At 44.2% G+C, this 19,177-nt stretch overlaps 1 protein-coding gene across 3 annotated transcripts in view; it reads left to right on the plus strand.

Annotated features, from left to right (window-relative positions):
• The window catches only part of MGAT5 (alpha-1,6-mannosylglycoprotein 6-beta-N-acetylglucosaminyltransferase), a 367,093-nt gene that overhangs the window by 41,197 nt on the left and 306,719 nt on the right, over positions 1–19,177 (plus strand). For 2 of the 3 annotated variants that reach the window (XM_037850477.1, XM_037850476.1), the window contains exon 2: positions 4,445–4,493. The exons of the other annotated variant lie outside the window; for it this stretch is intronic. The gene's annotated coding sequence lies outside the window, so the exon portion shown is untranslated. The remainder of the gene's footprint in view (positions 1–4,444; positions 4,494–19,177) is intronic. 3 annotated transcript variants of the gene reach the window in all.

Raw genomic sequence — 19,177 nt, forward strand, 5'->3', positions numbered from 1 at the left:
GCCCACCAGGCACCACTGGCTATGTTGGTTCCAGGGGTTCTAGAACTCCTCATTTATCCTATTAAGTTATGCTATATTTGCAACAGCAAGCACAGGAATAGTAATCACTAGGGCTCATTGACTCTCTCAGGCCTTCAAATGGGCTTTCCTAGTCTTAGCTCATGAATCTCCACCACTGCTCTCTGACTGAGGCACTGCTGTATTACCTCCATTTTAGAAACAAGGAGATGGAGGCTTGCAAAGTCAATTGGTGACGGTCACTCCATTTTTTTGGAACCCTGTATGAGTCTAGGCAGTGTGAGAAAGTTGGGGCAGTGAATTAGGTTTCTCAAGAGAAGCAGAACAAACAGGATGTCTGTACACTTATGTATGTGAATATTAAGTGATTTACTATAGGAATTGGCTCATGCACCTGTGGGGACTGGCAAGTCTGAATTCCATAGGGCAGGCCACAAATTGGGAATTCAGTGGTAATGTTGAATTCTCCAGGAGAAGCGGCAATTTGGGGACTTTGAAGGTTTTGAAGAATTCCCCAGGAGACGCTGGCTGGCTGATATAGAGATAGAAATTCTTCTTCCTGATGCTGAAATCATCAGTTCTCCTTTTAAGGCCAACAACTGATTGAATGAGACTTCTCTGCTGGCTGAAGGCAGTCTGCTTTGTGGATTGTAGATGTAATCAGCCATACATAGCATCAACTGACCAAGGATTTAAATCCAGGAAATATTCTCCCATTAACAATCAGGCCAGTGCTTGCCTGACCAAACAGCTGGTCACCATAACCTAGTCAAGTTGGCATGGGAACTTAACCATCACAGGCAAATTTAGATTGCATTGTATTTTAGGCAGCTTTCAATAGAGACTCTATCAGAAGACTCATTGAAATAGGAAGATGCTAGAAAATTCTGTAGTGTGATGAAACCATACATGTCTAAGGTTAATGCTGTATAAGTTCTGGTGTCCAAGATCACTCTAAATCTTTGTAACTGGGCAAAGTTTTGCTGTGTTGAATTTCGCTTCTCTGTCCTATGTGGGATGAAAGTCATATGAAACTAGTATTCTAATTATAGGAGCCTTTTCCTGTGTGATTATCTAATGATTGATAAGGATGTTTGAGTGACTTGAAGTTTATAAATATGGTCTTTGTTTCTAGCATGTACTACTAAGAAGTCTTATCATTGGAAATCTTTAGGCATGAAGGTATTTTCGGTAGAACCAGATTCCCGTAAACTATTTATGCCACTTTGGCATTCTTAATTAGCCACATTTATCCTAGGCTCTAGAAAAGGAAAAGAAGGAAAGCCGTCTCTGAGTTACGTCCATGGATGTTTGTATCATTTGAGATTCTGAGATTTCCCATTCGGAGGTGTTATTCAAAAGGAATAGGAAGAAAAGTGTAAAAATTGGAAAAAAAAAAAAAAAAAAATCAACCTGGTGGGTTCCAGTGCTGAAGGCACGGAGGGGTTGGAAAGTGGGAGACTCACAGGCCTGAAATCATGGCTGCCACCCAAGAGCTCTTCTCACCTGCCTTGGTTATCAGGGCTCACTGTCCAGTTGCTTTGAATGGGAGGGGAGGGAGATGGACAAGAAGCTCAAATGCAGTATCCTAATAGAGTACTGCTTTAGAGTACAGAGCTTATCAAGTAGGTTATTTTGTAGGCCATTTAAAATACTTTTTACTCAAAATATAAAATAAAAGGGGTAACTGCTGAGTGATAACAGGATCCTAGTTGTTTCTGACTATGTTCTCACTGTCCCCTCTAATAGATGCCTTGGTCTCCTTTCTAGATTGAATTCCATTTCCACAATCTCTAACCACAAATGCTTTCACAGTCTGGGTATAATTACAAAAGGGAAGAAAATCAAAGCATTAGCCCAAGAAGAGATAGACTCCATTAATCCCTAGAAAAGATGCTTTTGGGTGAAAACTTGATTGAAAGCTATGAAGGTGCGTTATTTTGAAAACTAGGAAGGGAAAGAACCTCCTTCAACATTTTATCTGTAGACACAGCTAGAAATGGCCGCAAATTTTCATTAATGTTACATACTTTGTTCTGCAGGAGATGATATTTAAGATTAGTTGAACATTAAAGCTTTGCTGAGGAGAGAAGCGAATGGCTTTTTGGTTTCTCTGCAACCATGAATTTTGTTAATGTACAGAGCCAAGGGTACTGCAGCAGTTTTCATGTGACTCGGGAAGTAGGTTGTCTGAATCTTATGGTAAAATCAAGAATGCGTTGCTAACTGGTTTGAGTATTAAAGGAAAAAGGAATCCAGATTTGACAGCATTGGGGAGGTGAAGGATAATGAACTTCTTAAAGAGTCTTTGCCCATCATGAACATTTTATGAACCCTGTAGTCTTGGTGCTGGTAGGATTCCCAAGTCACTTATCATCCATGCACTTGATGATCCCAGGTACTTACCAGGAAAACTGGCCAAGTCATGGACCACATGAGATACTTAGGAAAGCATGGAGAAGGTCTAAAGCACTGAAAGGAAGTTGCTGTCATTTAGTCTGAGGCACATGGGTATTCATTCCACTCACTAACACCACTGCACAAGCGAGGTGTTTTTGGTGATGAGAAGATGCTTATGGTTGTTTTCTAGAAATGTATCTTTTTTTAAAAAATACAAAATAGGTCACCCATTTAAAGTGTACAATTCTGTGGTTTTTAGTATTTTTACAGATATGTGCAACCATCACCACAGTCACTTTTAGAACATTTTCATCACCTCATACCCGTTAGCTATAAGCATCCTACCTTCCCCCCACCCCAAAGCCCTTAAGTAACCACTAATTTCCTTTCTGTCCCAATGGATTTCCTTATTCTGGACTTTCATATGAATGGAATCATGTAATAGTGTGAACTTTTGTGACTGGCTGCTTTCACTTGGTGTAAGGTTTCCTAAGTTCATCCAAGTTGTAGCACAAATCAGTACTTAATTCATTTTTACTGCTGAATAATATTCTGTTGTATGGATATACTGCATTTTGTTTACCCATTTGACACTTAATGGGCATTTGGGTTGTTTGCACCTTTTGATTATTATAATGCTGCTATAAACATTTGGGTACAGGTTTTGTGTGGACATATGTTTCTAGAAATATATCTTGATGACTGGACTTATTGGCGTATAGCAACTTTTTTGCTGTAATGATAATCCAGTTTCAAAACCCATTCCTTCACCTCAAAGCTATATCTCCAACAGAAGCCAATGTAGAAAGGGGCGGGGCAGAGGTTGGGATAATGGTCACTGGAATTGATTCAGTTGATCCTCTGTTTAGTAAACATTTATTGAGCCCAGGCTCTTTCTTTGTGACACTGTGTTGAGCCTGCTCTCCTAAGTTGTTCCTGCACAGGCCTCTTTGGTGTTGCCCAGAACTTGATGACAGACAGGAGTATTAATGCTGTGAAGGGTAGTTGTACACTTCAGACCATACAAAGAGAGAATTAATTTCTTTTGGATTAAAAATAACAAAACTTACGCAAGGCGTCTTTCAGAAGAATGTGATACAGCATGGTTTACTGTGAGATCCTTAAGAATGAGGTAGACCATTTGGCCCATCTTAGAAGACTGAATGAGAAGACAACTTGAAGACTGGTCTGGGAGATGTGGTCTTTATTTTTTCCCTGCCTTCTTCCCTTCCATCCCCCTTGTTGGGGTCCTTTTCAGTTTTATAATTCTTTGCTGGTAATTTCTGTGAATATAAAAAACACACACTGTATGTATCAGAGGACAGGCTTCCCTCCTTTTTCTTTTTTATAAAGGAGATTTACAGAGGGAAATTATTTGCTATATCTGAAGTGTGTGGTAGATACATTTCTGAAATGGCTTCTTACTGTTTTTCTTTGTTTTCTTCAAGGTGAGCCTGCTACAAGTAATCCACTGTGTTTGAATGAACAGGGCTTGTAATTTGATTGGCTATATTGCCGGTTGCAAAGTCCTTAGATTTTTTGTAATAGAGCTATCTATTTAAAAAATTGTGCGTTACTGTAATACATACTTGGGACTGCGTGTATATATTAATGTAGCCTAGTCCGGAAGGCATTAGGATTGGTAAAAGCTTTGGTTTAACGCCTCCTGAGACTTGGAACAAAGAGCTGTTTTGTGCAGATGCTCCGTCTTTGCCAAATGTAGCCTTACTCCTGCTGAAGTAATAGTGGATGGATTTGGATCCTAACGAGCAAGAGAATAGAATTTTTTTTTTATAAATACCTCTGGGTATTGAAGTCAGAGGGTTTCCCACCGAGCTATTTTTAGATATCTTTTTTTTTGGTGGGGGCGGGGGGTGGGGGAGGGAGGGGAGACTATCTTAAAAGGCAGTTGGGTTCCCAGAAAGGAGAAGCAAAGTTCGTAGTTCATCGTCAGCCTTTCCGTTTGCAATGGGTCAAGTCCTTAAAGAGGAGGAACTTAAAAATGCCTTTGTCCTTGTGATTTCAGGAGTGACTACAACTCAAAGTGGACACTGGAGGAGGATCCATTAGGCCATGTAAGTACTCGAGTAAGCAAGTACTCACCCTGGCTGGGCACAGAGCCCAGGATATTCACCCTTGGGAATGAGGGGACCGAGTGATTGAGTCCGATGCTTGTGTTTGATGCCATCAAAATACAGATGGTCTAGTCCCCAAGGTCAGGGGATGGCTTCCATAGTGCTAACCCCAAGGTGGAGGGGACACCTGTGGCTTTCTGGTTAAGGCCCATCAGAATTGATCTTTTGGGATAATTGAGCAAGAATGATTTCGCTGTCTAGAATTGGTAAGATGACTAGAGCTGAAGGCTATTTATTCCTTCATTCAATCATTATCAAGTACAAATTTATTGGACTTAATTGTAGCCAGTTACTGTTTCATAGAAGGGCTACCTCTTTCCGATCACCCCATCCTGGACCTGACACAGTGGATCAGGATGGGAATATAAGTAAAGCCACTGAGCTGGAGAGCGTGGCTCCTAAGGGTTGTACAATCAAAACGGTCTTTATCAAGGAGACTCGAGTCCTCGATTTGTTCATATTGCTTGAGGAGTCCAATTTCCTAAGTCCCCAGTTAAAAGCGTATTTTAATGGAAGAAGCGATTTGCTAAGTACTTCCTTATTTTCAGCTTACTAAACAATCTGCAGTGCTTGGAACCACTGCCCAGGCTGCCCTTGAGAGTTACCTTGGCAAATCTGACATTCAACTGGGAGCAGAACATTTGGATTTCAAAGGCTGCTAGGATTTGGGTGTCAAGGTTATGGGGCCGAGAGAATGAAACATGCAACATTCCTAATTCTTGTTTCTTTTGTGTATATGGTCTTTAAACAATGTGTCTCTAACAACATCACAGGAGAATAAAAAAAACACGCCAACAAGCACAAGCAGACAAATGTCTGATGTGAATAAAAGCATTAATGTTTGAGCTAGAAAATCACATGGCCATCTGACTTATCTGAGGCTTCTCTCTAGCTGTCACTCGCAGTGTCTGTTACCCCCAGGGGAAACCAGAGAAACAGCAAGTGTCTCTATTGGAATCTCAGAGGGATTTCATCCCCATGCATACACCCCACACACCACTTAAAGGAAAAAGGACTCTTTATTTCAGGGACTGGACAACAGAACAATCTGTCTTAAATGGTCTGTTTTCCCTGAAAATGGTTTAGTGCTGACAGATAGGCAAATCAGTTCACTGTTCTCCGAAGATTGCTTCTGTGGGTTGCAGGCTGGAGTTGGGGATCTTGGAGCTGTGTCTGCAGACTCTGCTATCCAATTGTTGTGGCTTACACTCTGGGGAAGGTGAGCCTCTCTCTGCCTGCCTAGTGCTGTGATCTTTAAGGCAGCGTGTGCACCTCCTTCCTGGGCTCAGTTCTGCAATGTGTGGGCTCGAAAGCCTTCCTGGGGCAGGCAGACGTGTTGGCATCGTGTGGGATTCCTGGGCTGTGTCTATCTGCCACCAAATATGTTGTCGCTTTCCCCCCTCAAGCACGCCATACCTGGCTGCCTTTGGAGAGGCCTCTTGGCTCCTTTGGGAATAAATATGGACAGAGCAGCTGTCTGTCAGCCTCCTCCGGAGCTGTGGAATCGGGCTGTTGTCAACCTGTTGGAGGAGTTCCCACAACCGCAGACTTTGCTGTGGTTGACATTTGTAACTTGAAAGCCATATCACAGGTGACTTTACATTTTGCATAGTCCTTTAAATAGCCTTCAGGGTAAAAAGCACCTGGCTTTAGAATATAAAGCACCCTTTGGCAACCCCATGGAGTATGTAAATATGTGGTTTTCCCTGAAAGGTGGGGAAGTGGCTGGACCTTCTCTCCCTCCTGCCCTCCTACATTGTGAAAGCCTCTTTGAATTAGGTGGGAAGAAGTTGTCCTTTTATGCTTCGGTTTACGTGTATGTACCTATGTGAGTCAGTTTAGGTAAAGAAGATTAGTAAGTGTCTAAGACCAAATGACTCTTTGACTTCGGCCACCAAAGAGCCTGTGATAAGATAGGGTATTATTGAGAAACTGCTGTCAGAAAATATTTTTCAGATGGGTCAGTGGATCCTAGTTTTTTTATGCCCCCATTTCCCAAAGAACCAGCTTCTAAGATTCATTTCTTGAGACGTGATTGGAAAAGGAAGATGTCATGTTCCTGGTGAAATTGAAAATGAAAGCCATCTTAGGAGATTGTATGAACACACACAACCAAGGAAAGTTGAGTCATAGCCAAGGAGAATGGGAATGCATTTTGGTTACTTATAGGTCTGTCCAGCCTGCAGATCCTCAAGGGCTGGGCCAACTTCCCCTTCCTAGCACAGTGGCCAGCACGGAGCCTGTCGTCTGTCACTATGCTGAGCCGAATGGATGACTGTATGGAAATCTTACTTTGGCATAGAAAAATATTGGTCATTGAAATAACCAACAAATCCAGATTCTGGGATTTAAAATTAATGATGTTTTCCTATTGGTATCAAAGGTGAATAATCTGGGGAGAAGGCAGATCACGGGACAAGACCTGGGTACTTAGATGCCAGGGCTCAGATGCGATGAAGATGAAACACCTTCACTGTCTGTGTCCACGTTTATTTCTAAGGTCCCTGAGATGTTAGTCGAGTATTGTTAAAGGTGAATGCCTGATCTTGGCTATGTTGTTTGAAGCTAAGGGAAGGTCCAGTGTGTCAGCTTGCCTGGAGTGGAAGGGGAGCAGACCTCCCCAGCTGGCCTGATGGTGGCAGCTGGCATTGGCAAGATTCCCAGTTGAGGGATGTTTGTTTCCTCTTTGCTGCCCTTTGCATGTGGAACACACCAGTACTTGAGCTCAGTCTTCTTTCTCGAGAGCCCAGGGAGTGCCCCCAGCCCGTAAGGCTACATGCTAGCTGGTCGTCACCCATTGATGGGGTGGCATGGTGGGTGAAAAATCCTGGCCCAAGGGAAGGGTGAGACGCCAAGGGCAGAGGTGAGGGCTGGGGTTCAGCCACACGCGTGTCACCTTACCCAGGCCAAACATGGCAGTGTAGAGCAGCTTTCCTCCCAAGGAATAATCTGAGCTCCTAGTTCAAGGCAAGAGGTTTCAAAACAGCATCACACATTTGTTCTCTGGCTTTACTAGAGAACTGAGTATTTTACTCAATATTTCAAATATCTAGAAACATACTGACTTAATACAGCAGTCACGAATGTACCTAACCCCCCAGATGCCCTGCCTTTCTGATCTTGCTGATGACAAATGTCTTATTAACTTTGGATGACACATGTTTGGGCTTATGTTAAAATTACAGCTGGTTTTGTACCTGGAAGTACTGAGAAATGTGATCTGTCTGGGAACCAGACCCATGAGGAGCCCCAGCCAACCCACAGACATACTGGTTTATTTTCCAGCCACAAATGTCCTTGCAGTAACGGTTAGGCCAGTGCTTGCTTGACCAGACACCTGGACACCATCACCTGGCCAAGTTGACACATGAACCTAAACAACACAGCCATCTATTTGTTTTTCTCTTTATTCAGTTTCAAAGAGGTGGGCATGTGTTTCACATCTTTCCCTCTCCATGCCCTGCTTCTCCAGCGAGTTCAGTGGGTAATTCAGCCAGCCTTGCTGGGCAGAGCTAGTACTATCTCCCCATCCCACCCACTTCCCATAGTGCTTTATCATACTTGCCACCTCACATGACTTGCTTTGTAAATAACCTCTCATTGCTCCCCAAACCAGATATGGGCTTTCTTCCTGTATGTCAGACCTCCCTGGAGGAAAGAGGTGGTGACATTTTACTTTCCCTTTCAGGTTGAGAGTGATGGATAGACAGCATCTATCTGGTAAGCGGAGGCTCTCCCTCAGGTTGATTAACGTGGTGTGAAGCCATTGGCAGGTTTCCAGTCATTTCTGTGGCCATTTTCCGGGTTCGGTGTTACTTCAGCTTGCAGCCACTCTGTTGGCGGAAAACTGATCATTCATTTCACTCCTCAGTTTGGTGTGAGCCTCCTGATAGATTGGAGGACTCTGCATTCACAGCTAACACTTAGGTGTGTGTGGAGTTTAACGCCCCCATTTAGCAGGAGAGCGAAAGGCGGGTGAAGGGTGTTGCTGAGCCAGAAGGATTGAGGGGAGCCAGGTGAGGGTGGGGCACACAGGATGGGGGAAAGGATGGCCTTGGGAATCGACTAAAGAATTGGGGGGGGCTCTGGGTGGCTGGAGGAAAAGGACGGTTTTTAAAATTTTTGAACCATTGTGAACTGCTGCAATGGAAATAAAAGAAAAATGAAATGCAAAAAGATGTACAAAATACTAGCCCCAAATTTTATTATTAGACTCACAGGCCTAAGATTACACTGTCAAATTGCTACAAAAGCTTCTAAAACACTTACACTCAACTTCCCTTCCTAGAGAACAGAAACAAACTTGTTGTAGACTGGCATCGGCCTGTGCACCCCACTTTGAGTAGCCCTGACCTGGGGGATGTGGGACTCTGCTTTGTTTCTGCTCTCGTGTGCTGGGAGGTCACGGGCAGCCCCTCACCTCCCTGAGCCTTGATTTTAATGCTACTAAGTAAACGTGGTGGTGGTTTGCATTGTGCTGTCCTCCCTGCCAGGAAATGTGGGATCAAGAAAGGGAGTGTGCCGTTTTGGATACATCATGTCCCCCAGAAAAAGCTATGCTCTTTGATGCATTCTTGTGGGGGCAGATGTGTTAGTATTAGTGTTAATTAAGTTGGAACCTATTGATTGTTTCCATGGAGATATGAATCAATCAATTGTGGGCGACACCTTTGATTAGATTATTTCCGCGGAGGTATTACCCTGCCCATTCAGGGTGAGTCTTAATTAAATCACTGGAGTCCTGTAAAAGAGTTCACAGACAGAAGCAGCTCAGAGCAGCTGAGAGACTCATTTTGGAGAGATGCTGGATGACACTTGGAGAAGCTTGGAGATGCAGGCAGAAGGGTGTTTGGAAATGTTAAGCTAAGGGATGAAGCCCAGAGTTTGCCCCAGGATATGCAAAGACAGGACCCCCAGGCACTTACAGAGAAATGTCCTGGGAGAGAGAACCAAGAACACTCAGGAGCTGAGAGAGGAGCTGGAACACAACCCGGGATCAGCAGACGCCAGCCACATGCCTTCCCAGCCAACAGGTTTTTGGACGCCATTGGCCATCCTTCAGTGAAGGTTTCCTCTTGTCGATACCTTAGTTCAGATGCTCTTATGACCGTAGAACTATAAATTTGTAATCTAACAACCCCCCTTTATAAAAGCCAGCCCATTTCTGGTATTTTGCATAATGGCAGCATTAGCAAACCAGAACAGGGGGCTTGTTCCTGAGCCTCTCATGCAAGTGGTTTCCCTTCAGAGTCCTTTCTGGAAGGCCACCTGCTAGGGATTATCTCGTACACCTCCTTGGCCACCGTGACAGGATGACTAACCAGCTCATTTGAAAGTCACGTGCCTGCCTCAGTGACCTGCTGTAACAGTTGGACCCCATGAATGTGTGTATGTGTATAAATATATTTATATATAAATGTGTGACGTGTGAGTTTGGGGTATGTACATATACAACACATACCCAGACCCACACACGCACACACCTACATACCCATTTTGTACGTGATGTGAGTTTTAAAAATTTCTAACTCCTAGTTTTGGTCTGAACAGGTCAGGGGGGAGTAGCCACCTTTTAAGAAATTATACAGTGACCCAGGCTGCAGTGGGCCCTGACTTTGAACACCAGCCTTCCTGGCTGAGCCTGGAGCAAATTCTTTCCAGCCCACTGGAAGGGAAGCAGGCACGAAGAGATACCCTGGGCGGGTTTCCTGGGCAGCCTGGCTGTGGTTAGCGTCCCTTTCCACTCACATCCAGGCTGTGTGCCCAGGAAGATGGGAATATGTGATTGTGGTGAGTAGCGAGTAGCTGGTCTTCCCCTAAGCCCCTTACCCCTATTTCTCTGATTCACTTAAAAATCTTGTTCACCATTGCACTCCACTGTCCAGATGGACTTGTGGACTCATCTGTTACACCTGAGCGTGGTTATAGTCAGGCTCTGCTTCTTTATGCACTGGGGCAAGAAACAGTGGAAAAAAGATGGAAAGTGGCTCAGAATTAGTGGACAGTGATCACACTTCTGCAGGCCACAGCCAGCAGGCACGACTACAGACACTGGCTCCTTACTTGAGATTAAAGTGGCTACAACGAGCCAGAGGCTGCATTTGGAAGGTGTGTGTGTGTGTGTTTTAGTCAAGGTATTTATGAGTTGAAAGTAATGCTTAATCTTTAAAAAGTTAAAAGCCCTTAAGTAGAGGGAAACTATTGCTGCATTGGCACAAGGGCAGCCAATAGCCCTTGCTAAGAAGTGGCAGAGATAATGTAACTTGATAAAAAGCTGAAATAGCACGGATATCTTTTTAAGAGTGTCTTTTCTCGTCCTGCAGCAGAGAATGAAAAAAAATAAAAAACAGCCCTTCATTTGCTCTCAATTCAGAGAGGCCAGAGGGTCAGCATATGGGAGGGACAGTTAGTTGGGGGGTAAGGGGTTGCTGGCAGAAGAGTTTTAAGGGGTAGTGTCCTTCCAAAGCTGGTGGGTAGCAGGGTGCCAGTCAGACAAATTGGATTAGGCATTTCAAGTGTAGAGCTCAGTTCAGAAACTTGGGTTTATAGGTGTTGGAAGAGGTGAGATGCCATACGGGATGCGTTGTGGCATCTCAGAGATTTGAGATTTACAGCAGTAGGAGGTTGTTGGACGATGTCCCATTGCCCCAGCAATGGAGAGGGGCTGGGAGTTGATGATGTTAGCAGGAAGCGAAGCTGGGGCCTCTGGAGACGGATGCATCTGTGGAGGAGAAAACTCCCTTCCCCTTGGGGTGGGGGGCGGTGGCAGATGGGGAAAGGGAGAGAGACCCTGGCCGCTGCTCCCCTGCCCCTGCCTGCCCTGCTTCTGATGCCTCCCGTAGGTGGACCCTAGTGGAAGCCAGTTCGTGGGGGAGTTTGGGAAATGAAGTTCCCTGTCAAATGTTGCAAAAGGGGAAGGAGTGCAGAGGATAGATCTGAGAGCAAAAAGACAGGTGGCTGGTACAGGGAGCGTGACCTCTTTGTGAAAAGGAAGGGAGACTAAGTAGATAAAGTAGGAGGTGCTTAAGGAAAGAAACTTTCTGAGGTTTGATTCTCAATTCCTTCGCCCACGCCATTTTCCCTTCTCTGTGGTTTTCTGTTACCTCCTCTGTTCTTTTTTCTTGTTTCGGTTATGCTTTTCACACCATATGGTATTTTATTTTCATATTCTACTCCATGGTGATAACTATTGAGTACTCGCTATATGTGTGGCAGGAAGGCAGTGTTCCCAGTGCTCCACCTGTATTAAAGGATACCTGGTGGCAGGTGCTACTAGTATCTCCAGTTTAGGGGCAAAGAGACGGGGGCATGTAGAGGTGAAGAAGGTGGCCCAAGGTCACCTTTTAGGACCATGACCTGCGCCCGTCTGCCCTGACCTCTGGTCCTCAGGGCCTACTGGCTTTTGTGTCTGTTCCCTACTCTTTTCCACCCTTCTGAATTTCCTGTTGATACTGCTGGAACTCGAGGGCTGTTTTCAGTAATAAAATGCCTACTAAGTAAAGCCCTGTCACTTAAGTGCCATAAAATTGTCCTAAAATGACCTGGGCGATGATCGGCAATCGGAAGCAGATTTGGCACAACTGTACTACAGTTTGGATGCTTAATGCAATTTGTTTGCTACACCAACACAACCAATTACGCACCGACCAGGCACAGAGCACACGACACAATTAAAGGTGGAGGACCCCCGAGACTCTAAAGTTGGCCGACACAAGGAACAGCGAGCAGTCTCGGGAGCTGGGTCCCACGCGGTGTCAGCAGGGGGTCCAAAGCCGACGGTCGGAGGTGGCAGTCGCAGCATGGCGGCGAGGGCACCGGCTGGGCACTGGAGTGGGCATCAGTCTGCTTCTGCCCCTTGTCCACTGCCCACCCGATTGGTGGCTGCACTGGGCTTTTATTCCCCAGAGTGCCCCTTAGAGCCCTTCTGCTTCCGATTGCCGATCATCGCCCAGGTCATTTTAGGACAATTTTATGGCACTTAAGTGACAGGGCTTTACTTAGTAGGCATTTTATTACTGAAAACAGCCCTTGAGTTCCAGCAGTATCAACAGGAAATTCAGAAGGGTGGAAAAGAGGGCATGTCCTGTGGCACTGGCTTCAAGCCAGTCCCTATCAGAGCCTCGCAGGGTGCCTGGCCATCACTTGTTAATGCAAACATGTTTACGTTCTACTTGTGGGCAACATGGTTACAATGTCGTTGGGATTCAGGATAATTAATATCAATTCAATAACCAACAAGCCAGCCCTTACCTGTGTTTGAGAATCATGGTGTGTGAACCCTGCAATAAAGGGAATGAATTTGATGTTTGTGTTATTACCTCTGCACTTTCATGTGGCCTGGTTTGCCCAACAACCTTATGATACATATCTTAGTCTCCATTTCATGACTAAATGGACTTTGGGGAGGTCGGGATCTGGTCAAGGTCATAGGTTCAGAAAGTGGCGGGACAGAGACCCAACAAGAGCTCTTGTCTTTAGGGTCCACCACCTGTTCCTTTTACATCTGGGTCCACGAGGCTCTCTGGGGCTGCTAGCCAGCTTGCTGCTGTTTTGATGTGCTGCTTCCTGTCAGCTCTGACCTGGAGCAACCGTGTGACGGAGTTAGAATTGTGTGTAAAATAAGACATTCTCAGTAAGGGACCAGGGATACTGTGTTTTAAATGACCATTTCTATATTTATAGAAAATTGTTCTTTGGATGATGGAATGACCATTTTGGAAAGATGTTAATTTTGTGTGTGTGTGTGTGGGGGGGAATTGTTCATTAAGGAAATTTTAGAAAATAGGGGAAGGAAAAATGATTTGAGAGGTCTACTGGCACTTTCTTGGTGGTGTATTTGCTCACCTAAACAGTCTTCCTGTTTTGTGTCTTCAGTTTTCTTTGTACATTTACATTTATTTGTCTAAGTAAGAAATAGATGCATGTGTTAATAATTCAAACAGTACTATTAAAAAAATCTAAAACTGTCTCCATCCTCAGATGCAAGCACTGTGCCCAGTTTTTTGAGTACTCTGCCAAAGATGTCTTAAACCCCCAGTGCTTCTGAACTGGGAGTGATTTTGCTCACCAGGGAACATTTGTCAGTGTCTGGAGACATTTTTGGCTATCACAGCTTGGGTGTTGGCTGTGTTTGTTACTGGCATCTAGTGGGTAGAGGCCAGGGAGGCTGTCCAATATCCTAGAATACACAGGATAATAAAAAATTATCCTGCCCAGATGGTCAGTGGTGTTGAGGTTGAGAAAGCCTGCTCGACCCTCAAATATAAACTGGAAGGTCTGTCTTAATGTGCCAAACACAAAATCCTTCAGGCCTGAGCTTTGTTGTTTATTTTACTCCTTCAGAAGGTTTTGTTTGCTTGGTTCTTTTGCTTCTGCTTGTGTTGTTGGTGCTTGCCGAGGGTGTGGGCCTCTTCAGGTGCGGCTTTAAGGAGGTACAATGTCTGCAGAGACTAAAAACAATGAAACTGACTTCAGCCTTTTTGTTATCACGAGTGGGTAGTTCTAAACAATGTCCATGTGAAAATATTTCCTGAAAAAAATATTTAGTTGGTCTGTTCTAAATAATTTTGCTATTAGTGGAGAGTTTTAATAATGTATGTAAGCTTCAGATGAGCACACTATTATTACCTATCCATTAATAAATATTGTGTTCTACATGGACGTTATTTGGAGAATTCTCAGTTATGCAGCTGACCCTTTACATACGTGGACTTAGCTACACTGTTTTCTGTGAGAGTGGGTGCCTAACTTGAGAGCTTTTTGTGTTTGCTGTAAACAATATTCATGTCTCTGACCTCTGTGGTACAACATATTCTTGTTTTTAAACAGAGATTTGCAGTAAACTGATAGTACCCTTTACGATGAAGAAGCAGAGCTTGAGTTACTTTAATTCTTTCATTCTCTGTGACCATGTGGAGTTTTTATTTGTATTTAAAATTTAAAACAGTGAAAGAACACGAATTCACGTGAAGCATTGTTTGGTGCATGCTTAGTTTAGTTGATAGACAAAATAGCTTGTGGAATTTGAATAACTTTAAAATTGACATTGATTCTTTAAAAATAGTCATGTTAAAACTAAAGAATGATTTTTGAAAGTAATATAATTATTGCATGATTATTGCTGGAAATGAAGTTATTGCATAGAGGAGGTACATGTTAAACAGTGATCCACACTGGGTATCACATTCGCTAGGTACGCTGCTCCTGGGATGGTTGAGATCCTTGAGACAGATGAACGGAAGAGAGTGAAGGCAGGTCCAGGAAAGCAATTAGTTATTTCTGTTGACCTGATGTCTATCCCTTTGAAACAGGTGCTCTTACTAGTGCCACAAGGATAAAACGTCTGACCCATCATGGTCTTTGTATGAGTAGAAGAATTTTGTCCTCTCTCTCAACTTTTAAAACTTTGTTTTGATTTATACACACAGAACAGTGTTTAACACAATGAATTTTCACAAACGTAACACACCTATGTAACTTAAAACATGTTTAAGTTTCTAGGAAGCTGCCCTTGGATCCCTTCTAGTAGCTATCACCCCCTCATTCCACCCAGATTCTAATGCGCAGCTCAGATTTGCCTGTCTTTGTATGTTATCTAAATGGAATTAAACCATACATAAAGAAAAGACATTTGCTGGTTCTGATTCTGCCTGGAGATATTTGAGGTATTCTAAAACATGTTCCTTAAACATCATGGCAGGTTCCAGTGGGAGATGAATAAAATCTTCCCTGTCTCCAGCATGGCTCTACTGATAGAAACAGTGTTCTTCAAGGTAATAAAATTTAATATGCTTTCTTCTTAATGAAGAATCCAAGCAACTTAATTATGATATGTTTATTCAGAAGGCAGATAATTGTATAGAAATTAAACTGGAGTTTGTGCATGGGTTGAAGCAATCAAGTTCATTTAAAGCTGGAGTAGCTTGTAGGCTTAGTGTGGTCAATAAGCTGTATATACTGTATAGAAGTTTATAATTGGATTTAGGTTGGAAACCATAGCACCGCAGTGCAATCTTATTACATCAGTGTATTCCATTCAGCATGCCGTTTTCTGAGTAGTAAGCGTGTCTTGTCTCTGGGGACTGACTGGGTGGGAATTTTTAATTGCTGAAGTTTGGAGTCCAGGGATCTGAAATCGCCCTTCACATGATGGGGAGAGTCAATACTCAGCTCGAAGGCCCTTGGGAATGCTGAGGTGTTAAATTAACTTAAAACCATTAATTTAAAAAAAAAATAGCTTTTTTTTCCGAAACCATCATGCATGGAGAGAATCTGTGCTCAGCTCCTTCTTGGATCTGCCGGAGGCTGGTGCATTCCTAGTGAGCCATGGGGGCCAAGTTTGGAGCTTGACATGGCTCTGACTGAGGTGCCACATGGGCAGCAGGCCACATGGATGCAGAATCCTTTTGCCATGCTGCGTCTGTTGGTCCCAGCAAGGATGAACCTGAACAGTTCTAGCAAAATTGCCAAGTCAGGGATGTTTGTCTTGGGGAGGCTGCTTTTTGCTCACTTAATTTTTTGTTCATGAAAGGCATTCTCGTCTTTCTTCCCCTTCAATAGATTTTTTGCCCTCTTAAAGCAGGGAAGACATTGCTGGTGGGAATGTAAAAAAATGCAGCTGCTGTGGGAAACAGTTTGGCAGTCCCTCAAAAAGTTAAACAAAGAATTACTATACGACCCATCCATTCCACTTCTAGGTATATACGCAAAAGAATTGAAAGCAGGGAGTTGAAGAGGTATTTGTACACCAGTGTTCACAGCAGCATTGTGCACAGTAGTCAAAAGGCAGAAAAACCCAAGTATCTAACAAAAGAAGAATGGATATACAAAATGTGGTAATAACGCATGATGGACTTATTCAGCTGTGCACAGGAATGAAGTCCTGATACATGCGACAACATGGATGAACCTTGAGGACGTCATGTTGAGTGAAATAAGCCAGACACAAAAGGACAAATATTGTATGATTCTCCTTGTATGAGAACTAGAATAAGCAAATACAGACAGACAGAAAATTGCCAGGGGCTGGGGGTGAGGACGCAAAGTTACTGCCTGATGGGTGTAGAGTTTCTGGTTGGGGAATGGAAATATTTTGGTAATAGATAGTGGTGACGGTAGCACAACATTGTAGATATAGTTAATGCTGCTGAATTGTAGTTAAAAATGGCAGGTTTTATATACACAAAGACACACACACATATATAAGCAACAGGGAAGAGTCTTTACTTATTTGTTGAAAGTTTCTGTACCCAGTGGTGGAATCGAACAGTGTCTTTGCATTTTGCTTCCTAACTGATGGAGAAGTTCTCTTTGCAAATAAAAAGGTGGTTCAGGAAATTAGGTGTGAGGTGGACTTTGGATCACGTCACCCCTGGGCTTTGTGCTCTTCCATGTCTCCCTTTGGGTCATAAGTCGTGCTGTGGCCTCTCGTCTTGCGTCCCCAGCCTCGACCGTCCCTAACCCCCTTTATGTTCCAGGCACAAGGAGGCCAGTGCCCTCGAGTGTGCCTTGTTCTTGATTCCCTTGTGCCAGCGTGTGTGCACTGCTCTCTCTGCTGGGGATACCCCCCTCCTCCATCTTCTTTTTATCCTCCAAGACTCATTCTGGAGTTTTCCTTTTTAGAAAAGCCTTCCTCGATCCTCCCGGATTGGATGAGAGATGCTTCTTGTGGATTGACGCTGTGTGCACATCACACACTGTTGGATTTGTATGCTGCCCTGTGCTCACCATCCAGAGCGGTACCTGGCTTGTAGTAGGTGCTCAACAAATAAATACTTGTTGGATGGATGGATGGATGGAGTTCGCTTTTAAATTATATTAGAATTATCTGCTGATGTGAGTGAGCACCCCCTCCTCCCCAACTACAGTTGGAGGGCAGGGATCGTGCCTTGTCATTGTCATATGCTCAGTGCCTGACAAAAGGTGCTCAAAAAATGTTTGAGTGGGAGGCAGGTGGGGCTGGTCTGTGGGGAGAGCATTTTAGAGGCAAGGACTGCATTTTCCTTGCATCACGGCCATTTGTATTCAAGTCTTGAACATATGGGCAGAACCTCATCCTGTGGCCCTGTGGTCAAGAGCAAGGGAATTCCAGAATGCTGTGGTGGTAGGGAAAAAACCATGCCCTTCCAACCCCTCGGCCCACCCCCTCTTTTGCGGATGGGAAAGTTTCTGTGTATGTGAAGGTGTAGATGAAAGCTTTCCTGTCTCAGGGAAAATGCTTGACATTGATGTTGATTACTTTGCTGATTGCTGATGTAGGAAAACATCAGCAAGAGAGAAAAACTAAAAAGAGTGGGCTATGTGAAGGCAGAAGGCAGTATTAATTATCATCTTTTAAGGGAACTAATTGCCATTTTTACGTGATTACTATGCAGCCCAAAAAAGGCCTAGTGTGTTGCATATCTTATTTCGTTTCTGCATATAAGTGTTTATCTGAATTTCGGTACTCGACCCCTAGAATCAGAGCATAGAGGAGTTTTCTCAGTTCCAAGAAGAAATTGACAGGATAGAGCTTTCCCAGTTTTGAGTCTTTTTTTCCCCAAACCTGCTCAGATCTTTGGCAGTCACTTATCTGCCAGTGAGCGTCAGTGGGTGGCAAAGTGATTAACCAAGGAAAAAAGTCAAATCCTGCAGGAAAGAGGAGAGATGTGATTTCTTAAAAATATTTCTGCATCCCTTGGAGATGCAGAGGCCTGCGTCCCCATCGTGGTGCCATTTCCTCCCAGGTGGATTGTTCTTGGTTCAGAAGAAGGATTCCATGGCACCATGGTTCCTTGGTGATGTTTGGGTCTCTGCCCTCACCATGACTCTGAAGTCCCCTGAATCACAAGCAGCCTCCTGCCCTCTGGCTCGGGAGAAAAGGAAATGAGAGAGAAGATGGTTTCCAATACATTCCTCGCTCTGCCCATCTGCTCAAATGAGAAAACGGAGCCAATCGACATTAAAGGTCCAGTTAAACCTGTGCTGAGGCTTTAGCCTGGATTGCACAGGCCTTTTTTTAGTCACTCATTACTCCAAATGCACCACACTCCACTGTCCTAGTGACAGGGACAATTTATTCAGTGAAATGGGCAGAAAGGAGACCTGTGAGGTCTTGGCAGCCACAAGGCAGTGACTCCATTGAAAAGGCTTTGTCTGGTGGCGAAGCTTTTGTATACAAAGAACCTGCCAATCTTTGTTATGCTGTGTTGAGGACATGTCTGAAGGACAATAACTTCCCCAACCCTGAGGCTAATGGGGCCCCGTATAGTCATCGTGAGCCCATCTCACAGTCATCGCCTGTAGTGGGTGGGGTTGTGTCCCCCAAAACGATATGTTCAAGTCCTAACCCCTGGGGCGTGTGAATTTGCCCTTATTTGGAAATAGGGGCTTTGCAGGTGTAATCAAGTTAAGGGTGGACCCTGAATCCAATGACTGATATCCTGTAAGAAGAGGAGAGGACACACAGATGTGGGGAAGAAGGCCACGTGGAGATGGAGTCGGAGGTTGGAGGGATGTGGCTACAAGCCAAGGAGTGCCGAGGTTTGCTAGGAGTCGCCAGAAGCTAGGGAGAGATGAGGAAGGCTTCTGCCCTAGAACCTTTGGGGGAGCGTAGCCATGCTGACACCTTGCTTTCAGCCTCCTGG

This window comes from Choloepus didactylus, chromosome 9 (genome assembly GCF_015220235.1).
Source record: "Choloepus didactylus isolate mChoDid1 chromosome 9, mChoDid1.pri, whole genome shotgun sequence".
Lineage (NCBI taxonomy): Eukaryota > Metazoa > Chordata > Mammalia > Pilosa > Megalonychidae > Choloepus > Choloepus didactylus.